The sequence below is a fragment of the Anopheles marshallii genome, chromosome 2 (genome assembly GCF_943734725.1).
Source record: "Anopheles marshallii chromosome 2, idAnoMarsDA_429_01, whole genome shotgun sequence".
Lineage (NCBI taxonomy): Eukaryota > Metazoa > Arthropoda > Insecta > Diptera > Culicidae > Anopheles > Anopheles marshallii.
This window is the reverse complement of record NC_071326.1, coordinates 91,530,904-91,547,686: the sequence shown is the minus strand read 5'-3', so window position 1 is coordinate 91,547,686 and position 16,783 is coordinate 91,530,904.

The following is a 16,783-nucleotide window of genomic DNA, read 5'->3' as shown; positions in this document are numbered from 1 at the left end:
TCCAATTCCCAATTTAAATAATACACAATTAATATGCTTCATTAGTACTTCAACTAATGTTAATTGAGTCGTTATAATTATGGCTTATGCCAATAAGTAAAACACTAGAACGCCACTGTGTAAAATCGCGTCTTATTTCAACACTCCTTGAGCCTTTCTGTGTTCTTTACATCGAGCATTTAGTCTTTGATAAAAACATGCATAAATTTCGGCAATTTCTGTGACATTGTATCTGAAATTTAAAAATATAAATAAACATACCAGTAGATCAACTAACCTGGGAAAATAAGTTACTGAATCTCGTGCACATATTTCACACATTTATACGTAAATATTAGGAATTTTTCTTTTGGATATCAATTAGTTGTCTGATGAAGACTCTATTAAGATAACAGTTGTGTTTTAATTTTAATATTACCAAACACTAAAATATACAATATATTAAAAAAATATAAGTTTATGTGTTTAAGTTTATAAACTTGAAGTATAAATTGTGTTAAGTAAACATTGAATTTTAATTGCACAAAAACTTAGTTCTTCTTCGATTAGACGAAGAATCTACAATGTACGACCCAACTAATGTGTCACGGATTATCTAAAATACACTAAAGAAGAACTATGATACACAAATATAGACGTTAATCACATCAAAAAGAGTTTCTTGCATAAATGAATAGTTCCATTCTCGGATCAGCTTAAAATATGTCAGGTTCCAGTCGCCCTTGTTCAGGACAAACGGTTTCCTTCAAATAATAGCTAATGGAGCCTATGATACTAGCCACCCGATGCTACGCTTTCCGGTGAATCTTACGCTGAAATTCGCTCCGAAGGATGTCACACGGACTGCTCCATAACGCCTCTTGAACTGTAGGCTTTTCCACTGTGTTACCCAGTGATATAAGGTGACCGTTACCGGATGGACTAAAATATCCCCTCCCTGTTAATTTTCCTGTAAACATGCCGTCATACATCCATTATGCAGATTCAAATTGCACTCACAAGCCGCGTCATATGACTTGCACCAGTCGCCGGTGCATCCGGTCACACGGGGTGAAATACATCCGGCCCCGTGTACATGCACTCTACGGTGCACTTTCGGTCACCTTTTGAAACGAAAGCATGTCGGTGAATATGGTAAACATGTTTCGCCGCTCCATCACACACCCGCCCTGTCAATTTGTTATTTATAGTGAATCAAGTGCATCGCTACATCGCGATGGATTCGTGTTGTTTGAGATAGGAAACCCGTATTGGGATGCGCTACGTGTGTGTGTGCGCCCTACCTATTACGATGAGGGGAAGGATACAAAAGGGAGGGGGGAGAGGGAGGGGGCAGCATATTGCACGGTGGGTCTTATGCTACCCCTGCGAGATGATGCTCGCGTTGGTCAAACAAGTCAGACATGTGCCTTTTCAGTTCCGTTTGTACACTGCGCTACCCTTTTGTTGTTCTTTCTTTCTCGCTCTTTCTCTCTGTCTCTATCTGTCTCCATCACTCTGTTCCTCTATCGCTGAAGTTCACATAATCGTTTTTGTCCATTTTGATGTAGCCTTCTATACGACTTTATCACACGATTTCATAATCTAATGCCTGGGACAGGGTGAAGATCAACAGCGACCCGCTTCGAGAAGTTTTCCTACGCTGGGCACTTAACTGATTCCGCAACATAAAACATTAACATTGGCTGCGAAACCCACATGCCAGAACGAGGGTTTTCTGACTTTGCAAGTGCTTATGCTCTGCGCTGAAAAGATTTCCATTAAATGAGCAGCAAAATAAACATTACGATAATGCGAATTTGCCGTATCTTTAATGCTCCGGAGATCATATTAAAGAGATTCATTTGTTAGTTAAATGTCACATAGGTATGTACAACGTTATATCAAATCGTGGAATGTCGGGTCTTGCACGTGCAATGTTCAATACACGTTGTGAAATCAATCAGATTGGACGATAATTTTCACCAAATTAACTGTCAATAACACCGGTTCTAACCAGCTGATGATTGCAATCTCGTGCCGATAAATACACCTAATTGTGTGAGCGAAATGTCAGCCAATCTCATTATGATTCTGTAGGTCAGAAGTGATGCAGTTACATAGCATTTATCCGAGCTCCATAATTGCTTTGCTATGCTTACATTTGTGCATGTACTGAAGCTTGTAAAGCCTGGTTCATTTGGATTTGCTTCCACTTCCACGAACTATGATGCTTAGGTATATTAGGAAGATTCCAGTGAAATTTGTGATAGAATCAATATGTAGAGAACGTCATTCTTTACAAGACTTGGATTTGACCATTTCATAAAGTTCATAAAGTTTTATGAAACTTTTTTAATATATTTTACTTTTATGCCCTTGTATACTAATTTTCTCTTCATTAAATTTACATCACGTACTGTTTTGATATTTATTTTTATACCCCAGTAACATACAACCCACTTACCTCAGATCGGATTGCATGGCTTTTGAAAGGTCAATTGAATTATGTTTCCCGTCTCCTCTATCTATCTTGCTCTAACAGGCCACTGTTTCCTAACCGGAAGGAAAATTCAATCTAAACTATAATTGTTTGGCGGGACGGGTTCCACTACATTTTTCTATTATTTTTTTCTGTTTTTCGCAAGAATGGTTCCATTAGCAGGCCCATTTAACCGTTCGGTGAATCAATTATTCAGATTTTTTGTCATGCCTGTCAAACCAACCTGCTATTAAACGAATCCCCGGAGGAGCTTTATACGTTGTTTCACGACTATTTTATATTTAATTGCTAAAAGCCATCTTTCACCCCATGAAACGTCGACTAAAGCACTGTTGATTTATAATGTTTATTTTTGACTCCATTTCCATACATGAAAAGTATAATTGGTTGTTTTATTTTTTAATGCCCTGTGGATCCGTTTAATAATGCTGCACTTTATTTTTGCAGCGTGCTTTTAATCGTAATGGTCTTTAACACTGTTATTAACGAAGTGTCAGCCACAGAGTTTCATCAAAACATATCACAAACTTAGTTTGATGCGGTTTGGTTTCTTAAGGAACAGAATGAAAATGAGACAGTTAGACGCTGAACTACCAGCCGTTAACATAGAACTTTACTCTTTCTTAAATCGTAACACATTTACTAATGTTCCTTTCCTCATCTTTCGTTTATCTATTTCTTTGCAGGTAAGAACGTTTTCCATAATACTAGCTAATAATACTACACATGGGTTCGGTAAGTTATTTAAAGCAATAACACAATGAGTGACATATAAGTTTTATTTTATTGTGTTAAAATTGATGTTTAAATTTCTCGTTTAGTCAGTCAAAAGATTGTATGACGGTAACCGTTGACCTTTTCAGGCGCATTTACTTTTATGTTTAAAATCTCCCTTCGTTTTTTATAACTCACAACCATCAATATGCTCATGACTAGTACTATGTCCGCCATTACACAATCCGGTTCAGCGATTGTCAACGCAACAGAATGAATAGTTTCTACCGTAAACATGGAAATGTCCAAAACCTAATACACTAAACCGGGAAATGTGAAACCTAACAATTGGCCGAAGGGGAAGTATTTTCATTATCTGGATAATTGCACAGTCAGGCATTTGACGGTTCGTGGTTAGCAACTGTCTAGAAATGTCGTTTTACAACCGTGTGCGCGTCGTGTAAATTAAAGAAGCCACAGCAGAAAAGCGAGTCTGGTTAATGGGAATAGTTTTGAGGCATCTAAACTGGATCATAATTCTCAATCCTTCATAATGGAGGGTTTTACGGCGGCTTTACGGGTAATGTCACAACTCCGGGGTAAGCTTGTCAGCTTCAGTTGACACACAGAACCTTGCACACATGCAGTAAACGGTCCTTTCTAATCTGACTCACAGAACCATGCACACAAGCAGTAAACTTTCGTTCACGCTGGTTGGAATTGGAGAGCATCGGTTTAACTTTTCGCACTGAAGTAATTTCATCACGTCATGCATGGAAAATTAAATTTTTGATTGACTAGCGTGGACTTGATATTCTATTTTTGCTTCTAAGGTGAAAGGAGTGCAAAAGTAAAAAAGTCTGTACAAATATGTTAATTTATATACCTAAATCATTCTTTATTTTTCAAATAAAATGGCTATTTTATACACTACTCGCAATAAGTACTTCCTGATTGGTTCACCCGGAAACTATAGAGCAGTGAAAGTATGTTTATAACGATTTTTCTTTTGGAAATTTACCTCAGGTTTTATTCATTATCTTTTGAATGGACCAAACATACCAGGCGAATGCCTCCTTCCGTAGTTGGTGAACTTAATTTGAATAATTAAATGTAAAATCAAGTGTTCATGCCGATTGTAAACTATACAAAATAATTGCACTCGGAAGTTTAAAATATCCCCACTCATGCGAGCGCTTATAGCATTTTTAAAAGGACCATTATATAGGGGCTAGTTTCTGTGGTCGTTTGCTTGAGCTGGTAGCTTTCCTGAAGGTCTCGATCATTGCTTTAAATTTTTCGTTGTTTCCTTCGTCCATTTACATCGCATTTTCGTCTTACATGCACGACCATCGTAAGGAGCGCCATTTGATTGCTCACCTGCTAGGCAGTTTCGTTCAATGCCTTGGGGTGTCTTGGAAATTAATTACAAAACTCTAACAATATCTCTGTTGAATGTATCTTTCACGACCATTTCCCTTCCATTTTGTTTCCTTTCGTTCGTTAAGTGAACCGAGTGGGAAACGTTTTCTTGTATCTTTTTATCCTTTTACCTTTTCTTTTACTGGCTTGCAGTAATAGTTACTTCTTCTATATCGGTACAATAACGGCACCTTTCAGCTTCGGTTGGCCTCATTCAAGATCGTTATTACCGGGCACAGCTGCCAGTTCATTATTTAGTTCACCTTTTGGCTTTGTTGTTCACTGGAAAAGCACCCTGGGGATAAGTCAAAATTGGTAGTTTTAAGTGAGATACACTTATGATGAAGAAAAAAACCGGGGCAAAGCCGTGCCAAATCGTTCCACAAAAAAGAGTTGGCTGGATTTTTCTTGTTCTGTTGGTAGTCGCTCATAATGACAACATCTCACGCAAATCGACATGTAAAATCTAGTACCATACTAGTATTAGTATCTACTTGATGAAAAGGTTTTGTATGGTGTTGAACCTTCAGGGATTCCCCAAAACATTAGGCGTGTGAAACACCATGCGCCTCCATAGTACTTAAGATCAATCACCATGCGTCTCCATTAACATGGCAAATTTGGAGGTTTTAAGTTCTATACATTTAATAGACATTTTACAAATAATGCTTATTCATATTGCTGTTTGTGATGCAAAGTTGGCGCAACGACAATGTCATTGTCAATTGCCCAATTCATCGCACACCAACTCTACCGATCGTGCATAATCTTCTCGCAGCTTAAGAAAACGTTTAAGTGCGGTGCTATTGTACTTTTTATCGTCTCGACCTTTTGCATCATTCATTGGCGGAGTAGCGGTCCGTTAAAAATTCATTCTCAAGTTCATCCACGTATTTATGTGCGCGTGTGTATGGGTTTTGTGCGCCACATGGAAGCAGCTGCTGCCATTTTTTCTATGTGTTCGACCTTACTCATCACATGTTTCCTTTTCGCGGGATTCAATAACGTTTGCTCTCTTTAGGACGTGTGCCAACGTAGGATAACACTCTATCCCTTTCTTTGTTTGGATGGCCTCTCTCAAGTTCAAAGTCTATTCTCCTAGAGCTTATTTCACAAACACACTTATCATATGCATAGCTCAAGCTCACCATATTCAATGTTGTCCTGCGTTATCGCACGAAACCTCGGTCAATGTGTGAATTTCCCCACACACAGACACAATTTTGTTCCAATTTCCAGTGGTGTTCCTTATGCTCTCATGCAAAAACTCTACTGTCACGAAGGGGAAAACAGCTAGCATTTACAAAAAGCGCGGCTTTCTCTCGCTTTGGCAAGTACTCCTGTGAACAGAACTTCGTTTATAGACATGCGCCCTGTTACCTTGTCAGAATCAAATCCCCGTGCAATTTCCAAACCACTGTATTTGACGCTTTAAGAAGGGCAACTAGAGTGGTCGCACTCACATCGGTTGTTCCCGGGGTTTGCTTGCTTTCGTACCGGAAATGCCTTCGTTCAGCCACAACCGGGAGCCGCGTGTCCTTTTTGTTAAGCCTTAAGCTCTCATCGGGTTGATCCTTGTTTATTGTCTCATGTTTTGTAATCCGTACTGGTATTATTTCTGCATGCCAACTAGGTTTGCAGAACAATCGCCGCGTTGAGATGAATTTGGTGGGGTTCATTTGCTAAGCTGAATGTTGCACCTCCGTCTTTCAGTGATTGATTGAATGGATGGATTATAAAAATAGAAACTTAGCTGAACTGTTTCATTTCAGCCTCGTTATTTTCGGTAGAATCGCTCTACCATTTATTGAAATTTGTACAACAGTTCTATAGTTCTATTAGATAGTCTGTATTATTTATAACTCAAAAATCCAGGATTGTTTTAACGTCCTAGAAAGATATAGCAATTAGTGTCCAATTCATTCAAACTATCCAGATTAAACCGTAGTGTTCCAAATCCGTAATGCTCATTGGATTTCCACTCTTAACAGTATGAATGGGAACAATTTCGTTACGATCTGTTCTGTTGAACAAATTTATCCACAAAAAAGCCCACTTGATATAGGAACACAACTATACCAGCATCTATTGTTTTTATTTTTGAATCGATGACCTTCAATGATGGAGCAGTTTGTTATTCCTTAACCCCTTTTTCCTGACAGGGTGTATGAGTTTTCCGATATCCTAGTCTTCATACTGTCCCAGGGGAAAGATAGAACCTAGAACTATGAGCATCCGAACCCAGAAAATCTAATGCCGATTGTGCACATTTGTCGTACTTCGGGAACGTGTCAGCAAGTTTGAGTTACTGTCAAAGAGGGGAAATTCTATGATTGTGTACCGTCTCCCCTTTATTCTGCTCTCAGCTTTAACGTGGTGGAAATCGTTTCTCTCATATCAGGGGAAATCTATACAACGTTTTGTTTCTTTTCATACAGAGCCAATAGGCAGAGATAGGGAGAGAACACATAAACCTCGCTTATTTTACTTTCGGTTGTTTGTGTAGGTTTGACCTTATTTCTTGTATTATCTTGCAGCTTAGCAGCTTTTGATAGCAGCGTACAGCGAACCTCGCGGAACACTGTGATGGAAACAGACTATTCTACCTGGGGATGTTTTCCAGCTTCCCTTGCATTGGATGGTAGTTGCGTGGAGAAGGATTGTACATTAAAATTTTACCGGAGGAAAGACACATTGTAATTGTTTTAAATTCAATCAGAATATAAGAATTGGAAAGATTTCTGATTTGTTAATTTTTATTGGAACATCTTTCGAGCCATCGTAAAAATACATTTTATCAACCGAAAGATCTATAAAGCATCCAACATTTCTCATGGGACGTTTCTGTCGGCCCTTCAAGCCGGGATCTCGACAACCCTTGAATACGCTGTCTCGGAGTACGTTTACCGCTGTAAACAGATCGGAGACAACCGAAGCCAAGCGTCAACCAAAAATCGTCATCGTAGTATCATCGCCGTTTGCGCTAAGTTTCCCTGACTCACGGGTACAACACATCCGTCGTCACTCCTCGGCTCGGCAAGATACCATTTCGTTGACCTGGGTACAACAATAGCAGCAAAACGTTCCTCCACATAGGTTATGATTTTTTGCTTCTCTTTGCTCTTGTGTCGGGCGAACCGAGAGTAAATCGATCTCAGCAATGCTGGGCTGTTCCCATTCGAGAGTTTCCACGTTTTACCTTTTGCATGTTTTGTGGAGGTATATCACTCTCCAAAGCTCTGGATGCTGTAGAGGATTCGCTCAGCACCTGGAACGGAATCGGAATTGGAGGGCACGAAGGGCAGTGTACTGCTCAACGTGATAGAAATGTTCCACTTCTACAACAAAAGAGCACACTCCACATGGCGCAGCGGATGTTGCTGATGAGGTGAGAAGCTGTATCCCCAGGCAAACGGGGTAATTTGCGGCAACACACACTGCTTTACAGGAGATTTATAAACACATACATACTTACCCTATCGGAAAGCGGAACAGCTCGATATCTAGGATTCAGGATCCCATATCTGTTTTTTTGCGTTTGTCGCTCCGTACTCTTTCCTGCGTTTGCCGTGGGTATGCTGTCTCGTTTATTCGTGCTGGTACGATCTCGCAACTGCACACTCGCGATATCGTGTACACTTCGGTGCGTGTAGCCTTGTGTTGTCCTAGTCGTCGTGTGATCAGCGCCCCTATCGGATGCTGTAGATGCTGCCGTTCTGTGTAGCCATTGCTCAGAGCTGCCGATTGGTGTTGTGCTAGTCTCTGCCCTTTGCTGTCGGTCGGTAGGCTTCTGGGGAACCGCATCAGTCCAGATCTGCTCAGTTGGAGCACTGACGTCACTATCGCAGGGTCCGCTAGTACTATCGGCTACGGCACAGGTGTAGACCTGTCTCAGAAGAGGTGGTTAACTCCTAGGCTCCGTGGTTTTGTGGTGGCGATTTCTGTCGCGTAAAGCTGAGATCGTTCGTGTGTGCGTATGTGAACCCTGCGTGTGCGTGTGTCCGAAGTGTCTGTGTGCTGTTTTTCCCACACACCCAGGTTTGGAGCTTGATAAAAAGTGTTTTGTGTTATTTCGGAGTGAACTACGCTGTAAACATGCTAACTAATAGTTCGAGGTTTTGTTGCAGATCTTCATAACAGTGTGTACGATGTACAAGTTAATACAAAAACCAACAATATGACCGTCCTCGCTTCGCAAAACACTTAATAAAAGAGGAAATTAAAGGAAACAGAATAGCTCTACATGACCTCGCCTATAGCTACTGTCAGTACTGTCAGCCAAACAGCAAAAAACAATAAAGCCTTACCCCAGCGCATTCTGATAATATTTCCGTGTTTAAAAATAGTGTTCATGCCCATTCATACAGTGTTGTATTAAGCTGTCAAACCACCCATCACGCAATGCATTTATGTCAAACATTCTGTATGGAGCATTCCATCGATTGACAGTTCATAAAAAATAGACTGTTTTTCTTCCTTGCATCTTGTTTGGGTTGGTCGTTGTCGATATCGCTCTCACTCGTTCATTTCCAGCCCGCATCTTTAGCCCGTAGTGCCTGGATTAGTGGTGATTTTTTTCCATTAACTGAAGCATGTTGTAAACCGTTCGTGTACCAACAGCACTTCATCTCACGGATGTTTACTTGACACAGATTTGCGGCTACTATTCAGCTTTTCTGGAGAAACGGTGTGCCCATAGACTGGAAGAAAAACAGGGCACACGCGTGTCTATGTGTCTATGTGTGTGTTTGTGGGGGTGTGTGTGTCCGAGGTTAAGTAGTGCCGAGAGGCAAGTAAACGATCCGTTTCGATAACAGCAGCATACAGCTGATGTTGGGTTTTGATGTAATGTGCGGAAGAAATCGACTTTTCATCGATTAGTATAGCCTATATTTCACATATTCCCTGGAATATATTGGAATATTTATGGAAAATGTACTCAGAGTTACGAACTGTGCTCACTAGAAAGTGTCTGTGATGATGTCGATCTCAGTCTCCCCTGTTTGCAACGTGTTCCTGGATGTATGTGCGAAACAGTGACCGATGGAGCTAGTAATGGGGTGCACAAATACCATAAAAACGTGACTCCCAGATGTCTTCCGTGCGCTAGCTCGTTTCGCTCTGGACGGGCTCTCAGCATCCCATTTGCCATTGGAATTGGGAATGCTCTTGGTGTACGCTCACACCCACACCGTCAGAGGCTGGCGGAAAACTTACCGGGCTCCGAGCGCTCTTGCTGCGTTTGCTCTGTTTTTACCGTGTTCTTTTCGTACGACTTTTGCCTACTCCTTCGACGTCCCGAAAGTATTCCCGGCCCATGTGACGGACTGCAAGACGATTTTAACTAGCGCAGGATAGGAGAAGCTTTTTCTCATTCGCTCTGTATACGTTATGCCACTATCTCGTTCTTTTTTTATGTGTTACTGCTCTCACGAGCTTGCTTTAGCACACACATACTTTATGCGTTAGCTCGTAAATTTGTAACGCATGTAACGTTCTTTCGTATGATAATATCTGGAAGATGATCTTCTATACGCGAGAATCTTAATGGATGGAACACAGAAGAAACATATTCTGATAGCCGTCATGCTGAAAGTAGATAAAAGTGTACCGTCCAAAATTACGATACGTTTAGGGACAAGTTTAGGAGCAAGAGTACACTTGAGCAAAAGATGAAAGCAAACACAACAATTCGTAATGACAATGACTGCATATTCAAGCAAACAGACCATCGAAAACATCCCTCTTCTTCAGTTTGTTTGTTTTTGACCAACCAATCTAACAAAGGAAACACCTAGTGCAACGAACTAAAGAGACACACCCATACGATTGCGCAATTTGGCACGAATACGCAGGTTTAGAATTGAAAACAGAATATTAAAATGTCTCTTTGAAATATTGTTTGTTGGACAGTAGACTTTACTACGTCATTAGTTTGATTATTTTTGAATTTTTTTTTTACTGTTATGTTGCTACTTTTACAATAAGTTGAATATTTTATTATGTTGGTTTTTTATTCTACGTTTATTTTTCCATATTTATATCGATGGTATTGCAAAAGTTTCCACGTCCATTATGTATTTCTGAAATAAATTTTCATTTCCTTTTTTTTCAACAAAAAGCCAGCGATTCCTACCATTGAGCAATCAACGTTATTAATCAACAAATGGATAAAGTTACACCCTTACATGAAGTCAATTTAAAACTTTTTTTTATCGCTTTTTTCCAAAGCAGCTCACACCAAACACATTCAAATGCTGTACCGCTGTAATGTGGTAAATAATGGGCATAAATGTTGGGCAAGCGCCTATACACACTCACACACACGCACACACGAAACAAAATTTCTCCATTCCTGTTGCATAGAGGTATTTTCATAGCACCCGAGACACATAAATTTCAGACTTTCGCACCCACAATTTATCTCACCAAAATTGTGATCGGTTTAAATTTATTTCACGTTTCACATGTACCTTCCCAACTTCTCGCACCGTTCGTTTGTGCCTTTACCTTGACGTTTAAATTTGTCACATGCGCCAGGTTACGCTTCAGCAGCAATCCAATTACCACTTCAATATTTTATCAGCCAAAGACCACGACGGGCGGTGTCGTCGGATTGGTGATGGGCCATAGCCGAAGGGTGGTCTCCTGGTCTGTTTGCAACGTGTCGACGAAGTGGTGAAAGATTTTGCGACACGACGAATCACATTATCGCAACAGAGAATTGAGTTTTTGCTCAACATTTATGCGCGTGTAATGATATCTCCGTGTCTCGGGATCTATGGTCTGTCTTCTGGCTTTTTCACCGGTCTTTCAGCTCATCCCAATCATTCATCAGAAGCATTTCTTTCAAAACTATTCGCTTAAACCAGCGCTCTCCAGCTGTGTGGCTATATAGATGTGGCTAGATCGGATAAACGATGTGTGTGACGACGTCAAAGTTGGTTGTGAAGTTCCCCAATACGGTCGGAGAAACGGATGGGCGAGAGGAAAATTTGATTTGAATTTCAATTTTCACGATCACACAATCAACGAAATCGAGTACCACTCGATGTCATCCACTCGGGACAGACGGGGACTTTAGCGATAGAAATGTTTCATCGCTGTAAATGATACATTCCTAGATTCTGATCACATAAAGTATCGGACGTTGTATGGAGTGTCTACTTTATGTCCACTATGTTCATACTCGTCCACACGCCGCTTGAGGCTCTGGACATCTTGTCACTTTTTGTACGGAGTGCATCGATGCAAACGAAGGTTATCATCATCCTGATTACTCACCGTCTGTCGTAGAAGGATACAATTTTTGGCGCCTGTATCTTGTTACTCTTTCACAGACACACACCGTTAAAGTAGGAACAGAGAAATACCAAAACAGGAAACAGTTTCCGAATACTTCCAAATGTCTGTCGGAGGGATGTGTTTTTTGGCTTCTCGAACTCCGACAATGTTTTTTCGCGCCGGAACACTTTGTAACGTACAGTTTGATCCATGCTCATGGCAACGTACTACGGGACAAGATGTCGCCAATGTTTCTTTTTTTTTTATTAGGTTATGTCCAGCCCGACCCAGTTGTGGTACAAATGGCAAATTTGCATACTACACGGCGCTGGGTGGATATTTTCGTTCAACGAGCTGATGAAATTCGGAATAGTTCGACTGGAGGGGAACGAAAGCGGAAGTGCACATGTTTTGCGTTCAGCTGAGTGGATCTAAAGTTTAGCTATTTTTTTCTTCTACCAACTGGACATCATGGAGACAATATATCTATATCTGAAACTAATACACGCTTCTGATTAAAGACACAATATTTCTAGAGGACATTACGGTTTTCCATGCTCATAATTGGGAAAATCATCCCAGGTTTGTATTGGATCTGCATTTATTTATTCAATGTTGTTTTCAAAAAATCTTTCCGATGCATTTGCATGACTGAAGTTCTACGGTCAATCTGGAAAGCATATCACGTTTATAACTGCTCTGGATTTTCCCACACATCAAGAGGGATACATTGCAGCATCTTATGTATGCGAGAACTGTCTACTCAGTTGTCAAATTATACTGTTTGCTGCAAACATCTTCCCATGACCACCGCATGGATGCTGGTCATCAGATGAATTTAATCGAATTCCGCTTGGAGTCCAACGAGATGGAGGATTTGTAGCAACCAACCAACCCATTACCTGCAGCAATTTCTCTTATCCACGTTTTGTGCTTCTATTCTGGCTTTTAGCACCCATCAGCATCCCTGCGATGGGGACCAAACCCAAATCCGTTCCCTTTGAAAACTCACTCGTTCCGTACAGATGTTTTCAGAACAGCGAAACGATCACTCGTCCCCATCGAAAAACTCGTCGAAAATCGGTTTTGAACTCGATCCAAAAATAAACTAACCCTCCGAGTTTTAAGACCCAGAACGTCGATGCCGATGTTCTACTCATTCGGGCCGAAATTTTGCACACCTGGCTCTCGCACAGATTGTTTGCCCGCGAACTCCCGGAAATGTTTGTCGATTGTTCCCTTTCAGCGTGCAAAAACGATGCCCTGCTTTACCCTGCTCTACACTGCTAGGAAAAAAATCCCGAGGTGGATGGGAGTGCGATGAAAAATCGACTATCAACACTTTGTTTTTCGCCATCGGCAACATCCATTGGAAAGCGGAACAAAGCAAGATATGTAGGACCAGCTTCACTGCAAATCGGGGTAAAAAACACTGGAAGGATTCATGTGAATTTCTCAGCCAGCTTTTGGCATTCATCGTTCCGCAATCTGGTGATTTACATAATCATCCAAGAACGCAGAAAAATGAGGTTCAGAACGAAGAGCTAGCAGGAGGCGTTTTCATTTCCTTCGGTCTAAAACCGGCACACCCGAAAGGCGAAGACTAAGCTCGTGACTTCTTGAGCATGAGTCGGTTGTTTCACAAATAGTGAAACGCCAATAAATTTGTGCCACTCACCCAAACAACGAGTCACGCACACTCTATTAGCGTACAACGCGGTGGTGTACCTTGGGGATGGAGATATTTTTGACAAATCTAATCCTGTCTGGAAAAGCGATTCCCGCGCAGGGTGATAATAAAACTAAAGCACCTTACGGTTCGACAGTACCAGGAAAAGCTCTTAGGAAAATGCTTCCCAGGCATTTGGGCTTAAATGGGTGCCGGGGCTGAAAGGCGGGCAACCGCACTAATTTGCCGTGTGAAAATGGAAAACTAATTTGCGTGCCCTGAGAATGCGTCCTCGGGGGAAGAGACGCCCAATAAATATATTAGCGTGCTGCTTGTATTATTAAATTTATTGGTACTGAATAGGGTTTCTTATTAGACTTTTAAGTTGAAACTAATGCATTTGCAAAACAACGCAATGAAGATTGGAATAACCATTTTCTGTGGAGTTATGACAATACTTGCATAATGTTGTCATTTATACAAATTCAATATTTGTTATTATTACAATGAAATTAAAACAAAATTAATTGTTACAATATCACAATGAGCTGGGTTTCTACGCTCTTCAAGCTTTTTATTCATACCCGTCTACCAATAACTTGGATTTCCCGGTTTCAGTCTGGCCTACGAATGTCCGCACGAAACTGGGTCATTGCACAATACCGTCCACTTTCGGATAATCCCTTTCTGGACGGCATACTGTGTGCACAATACACGTGAACTTGATCCTTGTTCTGTTTAATCTAACCCTTGGTGCAATTCCTTGCTTTTTTAGGGTACGACTTGAGCGCTTTTCCGACAGAAAATCTAATCCTGCTAGAACAATTCCACACTCTTCCGTAAGGCATGGCTACACCATACTTGCCAAACTCAGTATCATGCCGTCTTGCAATTGGTAACGGAGTTGTCCTAATGTTAGTGGCAATTTGAATAGTGGACATCCAAACGTATCCAGTACGTCGAGTACCAAGGCTTCACCTCCAAAAAGTGTTGCGTAACGCGTTCGTGCGTTGCCGTGGAAGGAATTGGCACACATTGAGCTGGCGTGTGTAGCGGCGCAGAAGTGCCACACCACGGTCATCAGCCATTAATTGACAGCCGGTGACACCCCCAACACGTATATGCGTGTGCCGTGCTTACCGTCACCGTAAATGATTGCCTTCGATGTGTGGGGTTTCAGCACCGAGGCGTTTTGATACCGGCCAATAGGTTCGGCCCTGAAGGCCATCCAAGATGTCTGTCCAGGGACGGAGGGGCTCGCTTAACAAAGGCCTGCTGCAATCCGATTAGGGGTGCCAAACCCTATTTATATAATGAATTTGGTCAGCTGTGCTGGCAAAGTCAACCCGTCACGGGTTTAGTGTGTCCATTCGAGTTAAATACACCGATGCGTTACGATGTGTTGTTGCTCCAGGCAAGCTTCCTTAGCGGAGGATGTTTTGGCATATTTGAAACTGATGTTTAATGCAGAATGCAGAAGTTTGCTTTGTTCCCTGTGAGAGCTTTTTCCGCACACCATCAGTGAACAACTCCAGGAGCTTCTCGTCCCAAAGACACACTGTTGAAAAATTCAAACCTGCAATAAAACTCTTATGGCTTTCGCCTGCGACGTTAATATCTCAGGAAATGTGCCCTGTTTCTTCTGCTTGCAGCGCGGTACAAGCGATAGTTTTTAATGTCTCTGTTCTAGTCAATTCCTCATAAGAATGTACAGTACCAGAAGTAATATGACTACGTTCAACGTTTGTGGTAACTGTTTAAATATCTGTGTGGGTGTGTTCAGTACCCTGGATGGCGCCGCCGAGGTCTGGTTTTTATTGCACAACTGCTTCCGGGTTTATTCTACCATTAATGTAATGGGGGATAATTTCCGACCAAACTGTACCATAAAATGTGCGCTGGTGGTAGACTAGGAGTCCCGTGTAGAGTAAAGCTTTTTTTTAATTTTTTTGTTGGTCTTTGTGGAGAACCGCCAGAATTCTTCCCTCGGGAAATATGAGTACGAAAAGAGTTCAGGTTTTGGAGTAAACCATTTATTTTCATTTGTTATTATTTTTCACGAATCGGTTAATCGAGACTGGGCTGTGTTTGACCAATTAAAACGATTTTATTTCTTAATGTCAGCGGTATAAGAGGCTTTCCAAAAATAATCAAGGTTTTTTGGGAGCTTCGTTATGTGTGCTCCAAACTCTACTATTATTTATGGCGTCTTTTAGCGCACGCTGTTGACGCACGCCCGGTACTTATTACGAATCATCAAACCCTTGAATTTAGACACATTTCCAAAAAATACTCCCGATGTTACCATGGGTTTGCTGGACGAGGCGTTCTCAGATCACATTAATTTAATTACTCACTCAGCTCACGACTCATCCTCAGCGGAGCACACAATGCTCTGCAATATGGCAACAACGAAGCCGTTGTGCACGGCCGACTAGCTGTACGGAATCCGACCTCCTACAAAATAGAGCTTCCCGAAATTGCTTTGCCAAAAGTTTGCACAGAACAAGATCAAATCCCAAAAGTTTCCCTTCACTTACGTTTTGGGGCGATTTTTCCTCCCTAGTTCAGAGATGCGCACATGTACGCGTGTAGGCAGATATAAAACTTCGAATGGCACAAGTGTCGGTGCGACGGTTCGTTTCCGACCGTACAAATCAAGCTAAGCAATCCGAAATAGAACCGTTACGGACGGTAAGCTTCATATTTTATTTCCATTTTTAACGAAACTGAAAAGCGGAACTGAAACTGTTTAAAGCCCAACAATGGTTGTGGCACGAAAACATAAGCAAAAACTGAGCCAAAACCATGCTAAGAGACATTGGTGGAAAACTTAAACAGTTTTGCAACTACTCATCTACTGCTAGAGTGAGTTTGAAAGATTAAAAACTTATTTCCACTGAATGAACATCATAATTTGCTTTTTTTATTTCATTAGAGGCAGTCGAGGCACATGAAGTTATGTATAAAAAATGTTGCATCTTCTTGCCAGTTTTCTTGCATTGGTATATGATTCTCTCATACTGCAGGTGTATTACAGCGAAGAACGAACGGAGCATGTTGCAAACAAAAAAACAAAAACGCCCTTATTGGGCTTATTTGCTTCGATTTGCACAGTGAAGCGTAGGCGAATGCGGTTTATACCTGGGGCGAAGCTTTTAATACTCATTTTAATGAGTTTCAGTTCGCTTTGTGCTTATCCGTGTTTCAAT